The following is an 18,871-nucleotide window of genomic DNA, read 5'->3' as shown; positions in this document are numbered from 1 at the left end:
TTCTCAAATGACAACACATAAAACTATTCATGCACAAATGAATAGTGGAGATTGATAAAACAAGAATTGTTAAGCCAAATGATGTAATAAATAGTTCTGATCATAAATTGAATTTATACCTTAATTCTACCTTTTAGTTCTACCTCTTATTAGTTTTGTGTCACTGAACAAATCATTCTGTGATTCCACTCTTCCCTGTGTCTCTGTTCCTGATCTGTAAAAATGACATGAGCATGGTACAAATCTCAGAGGTTTTTATGATGTAACTTACTTTAGTCACTCCTTTCTTTCAAATTGACTGCCTCCAGAATCTTTTAACCTACATACACAGAGAGGATTTACAGCCCAGGGGAATTATCATGATATCCTAACTTAGGCAGATTACATGTTGAGCTCACATGTGGTAAATTCCATATACAGGTCAGATTGAAATCCCAAACCCTTATTCCAGATGTTTCATAAGCCAGTTACTAATTTTTAGCCTTATTACTTGAAGAAAATTTTTGAAAAATGACATTTAATATCATTTACAGCTACTGCAGAATGTCTCAGTATATTTTAACTATTTTACGTTCATTTTTTTTGGAAGTAGGTGAAAAGCTCCAGTTATAAAATTAATGAAATTGCCTACTGATATTTAAAGATAGTTTCCATACTAAATGTAAAAGCAAAGATTGAGTTTAGAAGATTAAATTTCAATGAGAGATAGTAATAAAAAAGAGAATTACATTTCCAAGTGTGTGAGTAGTCTTTTATTTTTAAATGCAAAAAGTATTCACATGAAAAATATATATATTGGCATTTGTATTTAAAATATTTCAAAATATATTAAATAAAAGTAGTAGGAGAATATCTTTGTAGTACAATAATAAAAATAAACCATGAGATTATAAGACAGAGAAAAAAAGATCATGTATTATTTTTTTATTTGGAGTAATCCTAAAATCAAAGCAATGTTAAGATAAAGGTTTATTTTATAATTTTCTTTATGCTTAAGATGCAACATCTTGAAAATCTATTGTAAACACAAGCTTTTTTTGTATTATTTATAAAAAATAATTCTACGAATGTTTTAAGATACAGGTAGCAATCTTTTGGTGGGCATAGTTTTTCCTCTTTACAGATTATATCAACTCATTCTTCTAAATAATTTATTTTCTGCAACATGTACATTTTATTCCCAGATTTCTATTCTGTATCTAGTTTTCTTATATCTAGATATTTATTAAAGTTCATTTGGATATTATAAACATACAAGGAAAAAAGAAAAGAAATACAAGCCGTTTATTCTCCCATCTCCATTATAATTTTTCCTAATATGTTTTACACTTGTAAATAGTATTCAGTTTCTCAGGCTCAAATATCAAACAACTTTTGACTCTTGCATGCCCAATGTCTAGCCTATAGATCCTATTGCATCTACCTTCAAAACATACCCCAGATTTATTCATTTTACATCACCTTCAAAGTCACTACCTTATATTGTCATCTTTAATTGAAATAAACTAAAGAGTCCTGTAGTGTTTTTCTTTACTTTTTTCTCCCATAGCCTTTTTTACAAAAAGGAACAAAATGTTTTTTTTCCCAACAATGAATTCAGAACATGTCACTTCCTTGTTGAAATTCTCTAATGGCTTCTCATAATAACTATTATGTAAGAGTATTTAGTTGGAAGAATTTTATGTTTGCACATGTTCTAATTTTATGACTTTAATTTCCTCATTGAAATCTTCTTGGACATGTTATGGAATACAGACACTGATATGACAGCTGTTATACATATCTCTGAGGACTTGTATGCAATGACATGAGGAAAAGGCAATCTCAATATGAGTTTTCAGTAAAAGGCTTCATAAATGTTTAGACAACTTTGCGGTAAGAATTTTAAAACTAAAGCATAGATGATATATAAAGCAACTCTAAGTATGCATAATTTAGAAACATCTTATAGAAAGATTCAAGAGCCATATAAATGTTCCACAAGAATGCTAATATATGTAATGCATATTCTATAACAGAAAATTGTACATATAATTTATCTTTATTGCCAGGCAAATTAAATCTTTTAGTGTAAAAATATGAAAACATTTCATAAGGATTGTGTGTGTGTGTGTGTGTGTGTGTGCTTGTATATGTGTGTTGTACTTTGTATTTGATGGGCTTAGGGGGAGACTATAAGAGACAATATCCTGAACTTTATGGGATAAAAGTAAGAGTTCGATTGTGAGATGGGAATAAGAATTCTGTTTTTTTATCTTAGAGAAACTTTGCTATTAAACTTTTAGAGACTAGTTTATGTACATCAAGAACTTTGATAGTCTGAGAATTTTAACTGCTTGGAAATTTACAAGTTAACCAGCCACTATTTTATAGAAGCTGGCAGAAGACAAAAAAAAAAAAAAAAAAAAAAAAAAAAAACTTCTGAGTCAGACACAAAATATTTATTTCTTATTGCATAACAGGCAGCATAATGGTCAAGTTCACAAGGTTTGCTTTGCAACCCTTCATGTGGGGAGCAATATAAAGTGGACTGATAGATGCTCCACAAAGTTTGTTTGTTTCTGCTGAACAATATCATATTTAAGAAACCCACATTTTATAAGAAGGCCACCAGAACATCTGCCTGAACTTTGTGGCAGAAGGAGACTTTATTTTCCCTGTCAAAAAGTAATCCTGCCTTCTTCCCTGGGGAGATATACTACCTATTCCTTCTGAGGTTGTTTTCATCTTTGAAAATGTAGAACAGGACAGAAGGTGTCACAAGTTGTGATGCCTACCAGATGCATAAAACAGGTTCCTGTTAGTTTAAAAGTCATTGCCTGAACTATCTTGACATAAATTTATATGAGAAAAAAAAAAGACTGCAACTCCTGAGAAAGTGATCACAATTTTTGTGGAGAGATTTTATCCTGTGTTTGACTTTAAATATCATCCTGATGGATTTCAAATTTAAATTTTCCAATTTAAATTAAACATAGCTCTTTTTCCCTTGAATTCATGCCATTCCAGGTAGATTTTAAATTGTTATATATAGAGAATATGATGACATTATAATTTTGATTGCCTAATTTCTGGATGACTTTTAAATAAGTTTTACGTTTTGATGTTTCATCATAGAGTACAAAAAACCCTTTCTTAACCACCCTTGATTCTTTATGCCAACTCTCTTCTATAATGTATTCTATTATAACATTAAGAATTATGTTAGTTATCTAAATTTAAGAAGATTTTACTAATTGGATTATGGCATATTATATTTGCCTACATCCTACATATTCATGGTATATAAAATATTCCTTTCCCCTACAACAGGAAACAGTTTCAAACAAAGATCTCCATAAAACCTGTTTACCTAGAATGAGTAAGACTGACAGCAGCCATTCTGTATTTTTCATTCTGTATCTGAAAAGATGTTACAGTCCTGATAAAATATTGAAGCCAGTCTTTTGGTTTCAGCTGAGTGGAACTTGGCACCACTGTTAATGGCCTTACACTCAATAATCAGTTTTCATGCTTTAGAAGTTCTAAACTCTTAAGATTAATTTTTGTATTAACTGTCTTCATGGGTTTTTCTCGTTTTTCAAAATGTATTCTATTTAGTTTTTATATACAGTCCCTACATCAATAAAGTTTGAAAACTAACTTTAAATGTAGAAATGATAACCTTACATTCATCCTCTAGGAGAAAAAAATAACTACGAAGCCTATAAAATATTATTAATGATCATCTATCTACTGCAAAATAATTTTTATTATATAGAAATGAGTAATGTTCACTGAGAGTAGCTGTCTGAGTAAACAGCCATGATGGGGGATTGAAGTTATGATAATTTTAGATTATGACAACTCATAAACCAAAAAAGCATAAAATATTCTCATTGAATATGGCAATATTAAAACATATATGCTAACCCTTTCTAAAGATTCTAGACAACTTGTCTTATTTAAATTTAGCTTTCAATTATGATATTTCCATCTAATATTATTCCAGCTAAATTTGTTATTCACTATCAAGTCTGATGAACTATACTTTCAGAAAAATTGTATCTCAATTTCAAGTAAATCACCTTTCTTCCTTTGAATATTCTTGAGTAATCAAACATTACCTTTTGTTCTTTAATTATAGTTATATTTATTTTATCAGTGAAAGTAGCATTTACTTTTAAAATAATTAAAGGGATTATTTACCTTAGCAAATTTTCATATGAATTATCTATATTTGTCTGTTTCCATTGTTTAACAGAAAGAAAAACAAATTTCTAGAATGTTGTGTGAACATAAAAACAAAACTGCAAAGCACAGTTTGAAAGTATCCTGAGTTATGTTTTTACTTTAACCTCTATAGGAATCCTTGTTTCCCAATATTTTATTTGCTTAGTTAATTTCTCTAGGAATGTATTCACTCCTAAATGGAAATGGGGGAATGCCTCATTTATTGTTTTACTGTCAGGACCTGCCAAAATTATTTATGTTTCAAAGACTCATTAAATATTTATTAGATAAATATAATTGTAATTAGTTAATAAAGGAAGATAGCTGACAACATAGCATCCCTTACATTCTCTTGCAAAAAAAAAAAAATGCCTAAAAAATATAAAGTGGAACACAAAAGAATGGGTTACAGGTAATGGACGTTAAAATAATTGAGGGCTTTATAAGTCATAGTCTATGATACTCATCTTCTGGTAAACATACTAGAGAGTAGGGGGCTGGGATTGTGGCTCAGTGGTAGAGTGCTCGCCTAGCACATGTGAGGCACTGGGTTGATCCTCAGCACCACAATAAATAAATAAATAAAACAAAGGTATTTGGGCTGGGGTTGTGGCTCAGCGGTAGAGCACTCGCCTCACAAGCACAAGGCCCTGGGTTCGATCCTCAGTACCACGTAAAAATAAATAAGTGAAATAAAGGTATTGCGTCCAACTATAACTAAAAAATAAATATTAGCAATAGAAGAAAAGATAGAGAGTAATATAGATTCATCTATCCTTATCATTACAACAAAAAGTAAAATAAATAAATAAATGAAGTAAAAAGGAAGAAATTATAACTAACTTGGCCTTCTGTTCTCTTTTATTGTGAATGTATTGACAGAAGTGGCTTTTGAGATTCGATTTCTGTATTTTTTTAATATTTAGTTTGATTTTAAAAATAATAAATTAAAAAACAAAATGTCTCAACAAGTTATCTTAGCTGTCTCCCCCAATCATTAATAATAATAAACTTTTTACTACTTTTACAAGTTCAAAAGAAGAGATCATTATTGCATCTGAGAAAACAAGTTTCTGGTGGGTGATTTCAGAAATCGAGGGCCCACCAGTTAGTTGTCTTCTTATTTTTGATGACAGATTTTGGGTGGAACTCTATCTAGGTCAGTCCTCCAAGAATTAATTCCTTCAAAGAGGCCCAAGCTTCAAGGATGTGGACTTGTAATCTGTTTGAAGTTGTGCCAGAGAAATCCTCCTTTGCTTGAAATCAAGTTCACCTCTTGCTATAGTCTCTGGTTTCTAAAGCAGAAGACAGTCAGGATCACAGCAAGCAAAGTGCTGAATATTTAAGTTATTCCGAGGATATGACTCATCTTTAACAACTCACAGAAAGAAGTGAACAACATCTGAGGTCGTAGGTATTTGTGGATGACATCAAGAAACAAATACTCTTAAAATTATACTTATTAGCACATATTAACTGTACAAATTAATGGCTTCACTGTGACATTTTCATATATGCATATATTGTGTTTAGGTCATATTCTCCCTACCTACAACCCCATTCCCATCTTCTCCAGTCCTCTCCCCCTTTCCTAAATTCCCTCAAGAAGCAGATACATCAGATGAATGAAGGAATCATCTATGTCGTGGCAACCTTGGCTTATCCTCCATAGGTTGGGGAAAAGCTTTCCACAAGTGTAACACTCTGATGAATGCTAGCAAACAGAGCACTCTTGAGTTTTCTTTCTGAAACCTCTTTGCTTTTTTCACTAAGAACCGTTCCATTTTGAAGGGTTTCCTAACTTCTTAAATGATCCATCCATGTCATCAGTGGCTCCCAGAAAAACTACAAAAGCCATTGGATCACCTTGACTTCTTTTTTTCTTTCTTTCTTTTTTTTTTTTGCCTCTCAAAGAATCAAATGCGGAGATGAAATTGAGCTGTCTCATTCTGCACCAACCAATTTTATACAAACAGACATGTTGACTTTTTCTCAGATATTTTACAAGTTAGAAAAGAGTGAAGAAAGAAGAGAAGGTACTTCTGATTATAAATGGTTTAATTATAAAAGTCCCAACTCAGGAATAGGAAGTACAAGAGAAAAATAGAGCAAGGTGTGCGGGAAGGGTCCCAGAGCTTCACTGGAAATGTCACCTTCCTACCACTTCCTTGGCAGCTTCACAAACCCCAGAAGCTGCTGCTGCTGCTTCTCTCTTTGGACCAGGGATTGTACTGAGGGGTGTTAACAACTAAGCAACATTACCACTCCATTTTTATATTTTATTTTGTGACAGGGTCTTGCTAATTTGCTTAGGGCCTCACTATATTGCTAGAAAGACTGGTTTTGAACTTATGATCTTCTTACCTCAGCCTTCTGAGACACTGGGGTTACAGGCAAATGCCACCGCACCTGGCATCAGAAGCTTTGTTTGGAAGAAGGTATGAGGGCATCTTGCTCTCTCGGCTCGCTCAGCCAGAGGGTCTAGCATCCACTGGGTTCCTGGCCCCTACTTGGACCAGCCTTTGGGCCCCAGCACCAGCCTGGTCCCCAATTCTCCTGCTGGTCCAGCATATGACCTACACAAACCGAATCAGGAGGACATACACAATTTAAACAGATCAATTTCAAGCAATGAAATAGAAGAAGCCATCAAAAGTCTAACAACCAAGAAAAGCCCAGGATCAGATGGATACAAGCCAAGTTCAACAAGACCTTCAAAGTAGAATTAACACCAATCCTCCTCAAATTGTTTCATGAAGCATAAAAGGAGGGAAACCTTCCAAATTCGCTCTATGAATCTAGTATCACCCTGATGCCAAAAACCAGACAAAGAAACATCAAGGAAAGAAAACCTCAGACCAATATCCATGATGAACATAGATGCAAAATTGTCAATAAAATTCTGGAAAGTCACATATAAAACATAGTAAAAAGATAGTGCACCATGATCAAATTGAATTAATTCCAGGGATCCAAAGTTGGCTTAACATACAGAAATAAATAAATGTAATACACTGTATCAATAGACTTAAAGACAAGAATCATATGATTATATCAATAGATGCAAAAAAATTTGAAAAAAATATAACATGTATATTTTTATATATATCTAGTGTTCATGTTCAAAACACTAGAAAAACTACGGATAGTAGGGGCATACCTCAATATTTTAAAAGTTATCGATGCTAAACCCAAGGCCAACATCATTCAAATGGAGAAAAATTGAAAGCATTCCCTATAAAAACTGGAACAAGACAAGGATGCCCTCTCTCACTACTTCTATTCAACATAGTCCTGGAAACTTTAGCCAGAGCAATTAGATGAAAGAAATTAAAAGGATATAAATAGGAAAAGAAAAACTCAAAAGAACACTGTTTGCTGATGACATGATTCTATATTTAGAAGATCCAAAAAATTCCACCAAAAAAATTCTAGAACTCATAATTAATTTAGCAAAGTAGTAGGATCTGAAATCAACACCCATAAATCACTCATATTCCCCTAGGTCAGTAATGAATCCTCTGAAGGAGAAATTAGAAAAACTATCCCACTCAAATAAAATAAAATAAAACAAAATACTTGGGAATCAATCTAAGAAAAAAGGTGAAAAATATGTACAATAAAAACTACAGAACACTAAAGAAAGAAATTGAAGAACACCTTAGGATGTGGAAAAATCTCCCATGCTCTTGGATAGGTGGAATGACTATACTACTAAAAGTGTTATACAGACTTAATGCAATTCATATTAAAATCTCAAAGAAAAAAAAAGAAATTATAAAATTCATTTGGAAAAATAAGAAACACAGAATAGCCAAAGTAATCATTAGCAAGAAAAATGAAGCAGGAGGCATAACAACACCATACCTTAAATTATACTACAGAGCCATAGTAGCAAAAACAACATGGTACTGACACCAAAACAAACACATAGACCAATGGTATAGAATAGAAGACACAGAGACAAACCCACACAAATACAGTTATGTCATACTAAAGTTAACAAAAACATTTATTTGAGAAAAGATAGCCTCTTCAAAAAATGTTGGGAAAACTGGAAATCCATATGCAATAGAATGAAATTAAACCCCTTATCTCTCATCCTGCACAAAACTCAACTCAAAGTGCATCAAAGACTTAGGCACTAGAACGGAGACCCTGCACCTAATAGAAGAAAAAGTAGGCCCAAATCTTCACCATGTCAGCTTAGAAACTAACTTCTTTAACAATACTCCTAAAGTGCAAGAAGTAAAAGCAAGAATCAATAAATGGGATGAATTTAAACTAAAATGCTTCTTCTCAGCAAAGGAAATAATCAATAATGTAAAGATAGAGGCTCCAGAATGGGAGAAAATCTTTACCACATGCACTTCAGGTAGAGCATTAATTTCCAGGATATATAAACAACTAAAAACAACAACAACAAAAACCTCAACAACAACAACAAAAAAACCCAAATTAATAAATGGGCAAAGGAATTGAACGGACACATCACAGAAGAGGAAATGCAATTAATCAACAAATGTATGAAAAAAAATGTTCAACATCTCTAGAAATTAGAGAAATGCAATCAGAACAATTCTAAGATTCCATCTCACTTCAGTCAGAATGGCAATTATCAGGAATACAAGTAACAATAAATGTTGTCAAAGATGTGGGGAAAAGGTACACTCATGATGCTGGTGGGACTGCAAATTGGTGCATCACTATGGAAAGCAGTATGGAGATTCCTCAGAAAACTTGGAATGGAGCCACAATTTGACCCAGCTATCCCACTCCTCAGTTTATACCCAAAGGACTTCAGCATACTACAGTGACACAGCCACATCAATATTTGAAACAGCTCAATTCACAATAGCCAAACTATTGAAACAATCTAGTTCCCCTTTAACAGATGAATGAAAAGAGAAAATGTGGTTCATATATATAGTGTAATGTTACTCAGCCTTAAAGAAGAATAAAATTATGGCATTTGCAGGTAAATAGATGGAGCTGCAGAATACCATGATGAAGGAAATAAGCCAATCCCCCAAAAAATCAAAGGCCAAATTTTTTTTTTCTGATATGCGGATGCTAATTCACAATAAGGGGATAGGAGCTAGGGAAAAATAAAGGTACTTTGGATTAGGCAGAGGGGAGTGAAGGGAGGGGAGGGGAGGGGATATGAGGATAGGAAGTATAGTAGAATGAATCCAATATTATTACCCTATGTACATATATGATTACACAACCAGTGTGATTCTACATCATGTACAACCAGAAGAATGAGCAATTATACTCCATTTATATATGATGTGTCAAAATGCATTCTATTGTCATATATAACTAATTAGAACAAATAATAAAAAAAGAAATATCTATGTTTTAAATACACCAAATACCTCTGCCATGCTAATACCTTTAAACAGCAAAACAGCAATATCACCTCCCTGTTGTTCACTAAAGTTAGGCATGTTTAACTACTACAATATTAGCTACAATGACAAGTTTGTTCTGTGGGGTCATCTCAGTGGTTAAAAACTATATATTTACATTTGTAGTGATACAGATCTTGGAAATAGGAAACAGTTTTCTGAGGAAATAAAACAGTGTCTTTGAAAAGTTTATTAAAGCATTTAGTTTATAGATTGTCACCATAACCTTTTTGATGTTTGTGAGAAATATTTGTAAGCCTCTTTTTTGAAAATCTACAAACTGATATTCTCATACCTAATTAAAATGAACAAGACAGATTGGTTTTAGCATACAATAGCATTTTTATGTACTCTCATTTCTTCATAGACCACTTAGCTGTAAATAATCCATGCAAAGAGCAATTACACCTTTCCTAGTTTATGCATATAAACATAATGGTTATTCAAGTAACTCAGAAATATTTCAAGCAATTTTCTATGTAAAATATGCATATTTAAAACCATATGTTTGAAAATTTCATTGACCAGTTCTGAAATGAGATACAAGATAATTTGGTATGCTCAATTTCTACATATATCTTCCTTGTGCAGAATCAGGTAAGTAAATTCTGCAAACCATAGTAATCAGGCAAAAACTCTTGTTGAATTTTGTTGTTAGCTTAATATCTTTCAATTTTTTTTGTATTGGGGATTTAACCCAGGGGCACTTTACCACTGACCTACATCCAGTTCATTTTATTTATTTATTTATTTATTTATTTATTTATTTATTTATTTATTTATTTATTTATTTTTAATTTTGAGACGGTCGCATTAAGTTGCTTAAGGCCTCACTAGGTTGTTGAGGCTGGTTTTGAACTTTTGCCTTAGCCTCCTTAGTGATTACTTGTGTGTGCCACCATGCCTAGCAATCCTTCAAATTTTAAAGTCTAAAAGATTAAATATTTAAGTCTAAGATTAAAGATTAATTAATTAAAGATTTTAATTCTAAGATTAAAACAATGTTTTAAAAATATTATATCCGAAAAATTATTAGTTATGGATATAAGATGAAAAAATAAAGATTGAATTTCAGAATAAAATTATAAAAATTGAGAAAATACCTTTGTTACAATATTATTATATAATTTAATGTCCTCATTCAAATTTCTCTACTGTTTAATATTATCACTTATTAGCAAAATCTGTTCATGGATCCAGTTAAAGATTTTAACTTGCATTTGTCTTTTAAATATCTTTACTGGAATAATTTCTCAGTAAGTTTTAGTCTTTTATGCCTTTGATATTTTGTGGGATGTTTCCCAATTTATATTTGTCTAACGTTTCATCATGAGTAGATTTATGTTAGAGGCTTTTAACAGGAATACCAGAGATGTAATATTTTATGTTTGAGAGTGGTAACAAGAAGCACAACATTTTTATTCATCCTATTAGTGGTGGTGTTAACTTGTTTTGCCGAATTTAGGTAGTGTCTATCTGACATCTACCCTGTGACATTGCTATTGCTCTTTTTCTGTTTCTAATTACTAAGTTTTTGGAGGAGGTACTGTTCTGAAGGTACAATAGAGATTCATGCTTATTTCAACCTTGTAAAAGAGCACAAATGTAAAGGTCTGGAATGATTTCATGGTCTTTGTATAATGAACTGTAACAACATTGAGATGTTCAGTACAGGTTTTGGTGGTGAGTGATCTTCTGTGACAGGAGAGAAGGAAGGTAGAGTGTTGACAATGCAAGTGCATTGCAATATCTCTTGAAGTAATTTGATTTCTTAGACTCTTATTTCCTAAAAAAAAAAAAAAAAAATAGATGGAAAGGTATCATCTTGATGCAGGAGGGAGGGAGATGTCAGTTATCTGAGGGGAAGAAAAGAGTCATGAAGATTTTTGAGAGCTCATTGTCTAGGGAAAAAGTATAGTAGGACTGCTTTGCATAAATAATACATCACTTGAGATATATACATACATCAATTCACATAACATGAAAAGAGTGAGAATAGATGCTTTACACTTTCTTCCACTTCATTCGTCTTCTTGTGTACAATCTGAAAATGATTCTGGATTTAACCATTAGAGTTTGAAATTAGAGATTTGGCAGTCTACTATTGATAAATGTACAGCAGGGCAAAAAAATATTGAAATACTGTCTTTATGAAGATTACAACTGTTCATAAACTTTAAAATAAAGAAGTAACTTGTAGAATACCAGAGATGACCCAATGAATGAATTACAGCCACATTCCCAAAATGTATGTCACAGGCATTCATACAGAAAAGTACACTAGTTATAAATATTCAAACTGGTGAAATATAACAAAGTGAATTGAAAAATTATGTCACAGACAATAAATAATAACAGGAGAATAACAGAAGTATTACATATCAAATCCAAAATGAAACATTCCCCAATGAGATTTGCAAAGATTTGAAAATGATAAAGAGAAATTGGTATTTGATGATATATTTTGTTAAATTGATTATACTGATTTTTTTTTGCCATTAACCAAATCTTTAAATTCACAAAACTTATGATTCAGCACCTTAGTTTCTGGGAGTATACCTTATAGATATATATATATATAAATTTTATAATAGCAACAAATAAAATAAATGTCATGTCTATTAATAGTGCAATAATTGGAAAATCAAATGACTTTCTTAAGATACACACATGAATTGTGGAATTAGTTTCATATTATACATTAAGTATAGCAAGTTTAGAGTAAAACATGTACTTTGTCATTTCAATTTATATTCGATGAATTATATGTCATTTTGCTTTGGGTTCATGAATTCACAATTTCACTTATTTTATTTCCCAAAATCAAGTCATTAGAGTTATTTTTTAAAAAAATTTTACCTCTCCCAATTAATTAATATATTTAATATAGTCAATACTTTTCTTTTTTTAAGGTTAATACTTCCTTTATGTGAGTTAAAATTTCTGTTTACTTGCTTTCTTAATGTTAATAATTTATGTGAATTTTCTTTAATCCAATTTAAATATATTACCTACATTTAAAGATGATTTCATTTCAGTTTTTTTCAATATAATTTTACATCATATATCACTTTTAACTCAGAATTTATTTAAAAACATTTTCTTATATTTTAATTCTATTTCGATTTAATGATTATGGCACTATTTTGGTTTAATTTTTCACTTTGCAGGTGTGAGGGACTGTTTTCTGTACTATTTTTAACTTCTATAAAATATGTTGTGTTCTTTGTAGCCAAGCCTACATGAAGGTTCTGCAAACTATTTTAGAAAACTTAAAAAGTAAATATTTTAAGAATTAGAGTTTAATCCTTAAACTTCATATTTTACTTGGTATGGAACATTGTTTCTAAATTTTTTAATTATTATTTTGTCTATCTTTCTCACTCAAGGGCAGAGCAAGTGATCTTGAAGTTCCTATTATTTTAGGTTTTTGTCTATATTGTATTGAGAAATATATTGTTCTTTGCATGAAATGCATATTGCAACTCTTTCAACTGTCATGAAGTCTGAAGCATTTCTGTTTCCTTCTTTTACTCATCTGCAGACAAAGGGATGTGACATTCATGTGATTCACCTTGTGAATTTCCATTTTCACAGAACTTGCACTGCCTGTTGTCCAATTCCTGAAAACAGTACTGTATTAGTCAGATTTTCATTACCATAATGAAAAGCTGGGCATAGCCTATTTATGAAGGAAAGAGGCCAATTTAGCTCAGAGATTTTGAGGCTGATATTCCAAACATCAAAGTTGAGGCTTGCTGAGAGCTTAGGTGCGTCACCTCTTGATACGGAGAGAACAGTGGGAGCATACTCAGAAGCAAACAGTGTTAAACCAAAACCTGTAACAGACTCTGGGATCCTACAAACCATCACAAGAGCACACACCTGATGAGCTAAGGACCTTCTACTGGCCCATCTTTAAGGCTGCACTATACTTTCAGTATACTGCCACCCTGGGGAAAAGTCTTCAATCACAATGCACCTCTGAGGAACAGTGAACCACATCAACCTATAGCAATTATGTGCACATTTTACTCAAGTTTTATTATTTTATTAAGTGGGAATACTAATCTGATATGAATTATTCCTATTACAGCAAGAAATAAAATTGTTAGTATGTTTTAAAGTCGTTTAGAATTGTGTCTGAGAACACTGAATAGAGAAATTTATCTGTATTCATTCAAGCATTAAAGTGGTTTGTTTTGAGCACTATATATCTACTAGTGAAAGACATTTTTTCACAAATCTGTCAAGTAAGAAAAGCAAGTAAATTTATTTTTAATTTTATGATTTTACTATTTTTTCAAGATAACTGGTCCAAAGATAATTTACAATATACATTCATTTGTTGCAATATTAAAATATTTATATATTATTTTTTGTGCATGATGGTGTACTTTATTCTTAAGAGACCTAAAGTACATTTTAGTTACCTTTTCTATTGTCCATTATTTAAATTAACTTATAAGTGAAATATACATCTCAAATTATATTTTAGCATTTTGTGACTAAGAGAATATTAATTAAAGTGATCTATGGAGCTAATGTTCTTGGGTCCCACAAATTGCTAGCTGCTCTGAAAAATGATTAATATTTAAATTATAAAGCATACTAATCTTTCAGTAATAGATTTTTCTGATTTTTTTCCTATTTAATATATTAGTTATATTATTTTTTTCTTAAAAAAAAAACCAAAATTACACACCAACAGTTTTTATATTCCTAATTATACATCTGGTGACTTAGAAGGGATAGCATTGTAGAATGTCACATTGACCTTAACTGAAATCGTATAGGAAAAGATTATACCTATTGACATATTTTAACTTTCTAAATCTGTTCTAAAATGTAAAACGTTATAATTATTTTGGCCATTAAATTACAATAAACTGACTTAAAACTGAATGATTGGTTTTTTTATGGCTATAATTACAAAACTAGATAATAAGAAATATGTTACACATTTCCTTTTTCTTTTGAGAATGACAAAGTGCAATCAGTTTTTGAAAGATAGGTCTTTTGTTATATTTTTCTTTATGCAAGTAGGTAATATAATATTTATTCAACGTAAAGGGGAGATGAATATTGTGACCTTCAATGCTGGCATCAGCTTTTGTCATATAATAATAAGTAATAAGAACCCTCAAATATAGAGGCTTAAAAGAATAATCATTATGTGTCTATGACCTAGAGCCCTTAGGTTCTTGGTTGATTTGTGCTAAGCTCAGTTAAGTAGCTTTGCTATAGTCTGCAAAGTTTGGAGAGGTCTGCTTCTCACTACAGGTTTCCCATCAGATGGGGAAGCTTTGGACCACATCTTCTAGTCTCCATGGGGCTAATAGGTTCTTCAGAAAACATTCTTCAACTATTTATTTTGTGATTTTCAAAAAAATATTAATTCCATTCCCAAGATATTGTGCTAGTATTTGAAAATTCTATTTTGGGAAAGATTATAGTTTAATAGGAATAATAAATAATTGGACAACATGAATTTCTGAAACACACCAAAATAAGATAAATTAATTATATTGCAGCTGTGCTTAATGGAAGCATATCTATAGATGATCAACAAAACTCTCCCCTGAGAAATAAGTTTTTGCATTGCAAAATTAAAAAAAAATAAAATGTGTCTCTTTTGTGTGTGTGTGTGTGACTGTCTATCTCTGTGTGTTTTGTGTTTCAAAAAGGAAAATTGATGTAAAATGTTTACATGGAGATATTGTTTAACATGCTCAAGAATATAACATGAAATTAATACAGCTACAAAATCAGAGTTAGGTCTCAGGTCATGGGAGATATTTTCTAGCTACTGCTCTAGGCATAGGTTAGATTTTTAAGGAAATTTCTACACTGTGTTTTCTGTTCCAAACGCCACATTCTTTGTTATTAGTTTTAATCGTTTAAATGGATTTTCAGTGCCTCTTAGCCTGTGTATCAAACTAATCCTCCAGTTTATTTTGCCCTCTATTAAAATTTGTCTGATTATCCTACTATTAGTAGATTACAGAATGCTGGCATGTAAGAAATTTCACAGCTATTATGTGGCAGATGATAAAATAGCAATGTGTATATGTAATCTAAACTAGGAATGGCTGGATAACAAATCCTCCAAAACATCAGTGGATTGACAATAATAATGGCTTTTCCCCCTGATGTCATCTTTTGGCAGCTAGGAGCAAGCTGCAGTTCTTCTCTGCTTTATTCAGCTCATTCATGTGTTTTCTTCACACTTGGTTCCTAACTGAAGGAACATTATTCACAAGTGCAAAGAGATCAAGACCCATGGCTGTGCCCATCAGGAATTTAGAAAAGAAGTTCAGTGTTTCCACTGTAGTAGTCTCTGTGTCATGACAAGACAGAAAGCTGAACTTTTGTGTAGAAACACTGAGTGAAAGAAAGGGAGTTGTTTTACCAGTAATTTAATATTTGTTTCCAAACAATGGTTCAGGTGCCTCACACATGTGAGGAGAAGCTCTTTACCTTTTTTCAGAGAGTGGTATAATTTAATTATTTCTGAACTATTTGACTTCAACATTTATTTCAATTAACTTGTGCCTGATATTATTAATTTATCAATGAGCAATTTATACCATGAAAGGATATGTACAGACTCTTTAAAGATTTCAGCCTAATCTAAAATATATGCATGCTTAGAATACTGTGTTTAGAACACTAAAGCTCTACACACATACTATATATACTGATGTTAAACCTTTTTAGCCACATCAGTGTCTGCATGTATAATTGTATCTTTGGAAAAAGTTGGGGTTCAGCAAAATGAACAACAATAACTATTACTTGCTTATATGTGTTGAAAGCTGTTATTTGATAATCATATCTACTACAAATGAACACATTAGCTATAGCAAATATAGTCACTTTTTAAGAGATTACAGAATATTTTAAATAGAACATAGAAATTGAAATAATTATTTTACATAGAAGTTTTATAAAGTTTTGCATACATTTAATTAATTTATATGACATTTGAATTACTGTGTAAATAGTAACTCTTACAGGTTACTTTTACTGTGTAAATAGTAACTCTTACAGGTTACTTTTCTGGTTTTTTTTTTTTTTTTTTTTTTGTACTGGAGATTAGACTCAGGGGCTCTTAACCACTCAGCCATATTCCCAGACCTTTTTTTATATTTTATTTAGAGGCAGGTTTTTGCCAGGTTGCTTAGTGCCTTGCTAAATTGCTGAGGCTGGGTTTGAACTGCCTCAGTCTCCCTAGCTGTGGGATTACAGGCATGTGCACTGCACCCAAAATTCATTTTCATTTTATTTATGTAAAATACCTTAAAAAATTTTAAAAAAGCAAAAAAAGGCTTTTCTTCATTGTATAGTATTTAATTAGTATTACTAAGTTATTTTTTCAAATATTACCCTCTTTTTAAAAAAATCATAAGATTCAATGAAAAGTTTCTCTAGAATTTATTATAACCATCTGGCAAAAGATACTGGGCATTTGAAGGACAATAATTTTAGATCTATTAAGAAAATAAGCTTTAAGATATACAAACTAATGTGTAGACCTTTGTATTAACTTTATAGCATGTGCAAGGAAGAAATTCAATAACTTGAAATTTTCTGGCTGAATAAAGAGTGGAAGATAATGGTACAACAGAAATAGGAAATAAAAGAAAAGAAAATATTTAGTGGAAAATCCAATGCATGGATTTATACAAAGTCATCATAATGTAAAAAATTATGTTGCTAAGTTGTTGGACAAAGTGCAAAGTCTCCACAGAGACTCACACTCAATGCAACTCTGTTAAGGTCATCATTCTGCCTTTGAAGATACATACCATTGATCTGATGATACATACCATTGATATCAGTGATGTAAAAGTAAACAGAAACCTTGAGATCGGGTGTTGTCACTAGGATGATTGACTAGTGACAGGATGACTAATGTTAATTCCCCATCCCAGAAAAGGAACAATACAATGATTAAATTACTACAAATTGACCACAGTACCTTGGGAAAATCTGTGCAGTAAAGCAAGACACTGGTTGATTCCCATAAAAACCCAATGGCATTGTGATGAAGAGATTAAAACACTCTGCTCTGCTGCTCACCTACCCCACTAAGATCACCAAAGAGCCAGATAAACATCTTCCTGAAAGGAAAAAAGTAAGCAAGTGGCTCCCAGCAGACCCCATTGTTGCCATAGTCACCCTAAATCCTGGTTAAATGTTCAAAGGAATCCAAATCACTATTCCATCATCTTTGTATGCACTTAAGATGTTAATTATTACAATTATTGTTCACAATAGGCAAAATATCAACTTAATATCTATCTATGGTTGAATGGATAAAAATGTAATATACACAAATGGAACACTATTTAGAAATAAAAATATCAAAATCCTATCATTTGCAACAGCATGAATGAACCATGAGAATATTATGTTAAGTGGTATGTCATCCAGACCCAGATTGTGGAATCAAAATTCTGTGCCAAAGAAACAGAGAGTAGAATAGTGGTTACCCAAGGAGGGCTAGAAAAGATGGAGAGGGGAATTGGGACAGGTTGACTAATGAATACACAGTCAGGAGGAAAATAAGTTCTAGTGTTCTATTGCATTGTAGTGTGTATATATTTTGCAGCAAGATATAGTATATTTAAAATATATAGAAAAGAGAATTTTGAATGTTTCTCTACAAGAACAATAAATATTTGAGATAATGGCTCTGCTATTTGCCCTGATTTGATCATTATAAAATATATACCTCTGTTGAAATATCACATTATAGTCTATTAATATGTACAATTACTATAGGTTAATTAAAATATGAATCTTAAAAACAAACTTGATATTCAATTACTTATAAGTATCTAAAAGAAACATCAGATATTATGCGTATTTTTTACTTAAATACATGACATATAATCTGATAATAAATGAGTAATAACTAATATTTTTCTTTTTTATTTAAATTTTTACTTTTGATAACTCTACCATTGTTATGATTAGTTCTTTAAGAAACCTTTTATAGCCTCAAATTAGTTTTATTTTGGTTCTAAATGTAATGAAATCAAACACTAATTAAAATTGGCCTGATTTATTACCAGAGGACCCTAGCCTGGTTTTTATTGGTCTAAAGACAAACATCCTAGATGATTAGAGTTAATATTTTTGATGAATTCAAAATATTTTGGGGGGTCAAATTAGACGCCCATATTTTCACAACCACCAACTGGACATATTTAGAGACTTGAGGATTTTAAAACTTA

The sequence above is a fragment of the Spermophilus citellus genome (genome assembly GCF_964194105.1).
Source record: "Spermophilus citellus genome assembly, chromosome: 8".
Lineage (NCBI taxonomy): Eukaryota > Metazoa > Chordata > Mammalia > Rodentia > Sciuridae > Spermophilus > Spermophilus citellus.
The sequence above is the reverse complement of the archived record's forward strand: the minus strand, read 5'-3'. Positions refer to the sequence as shown.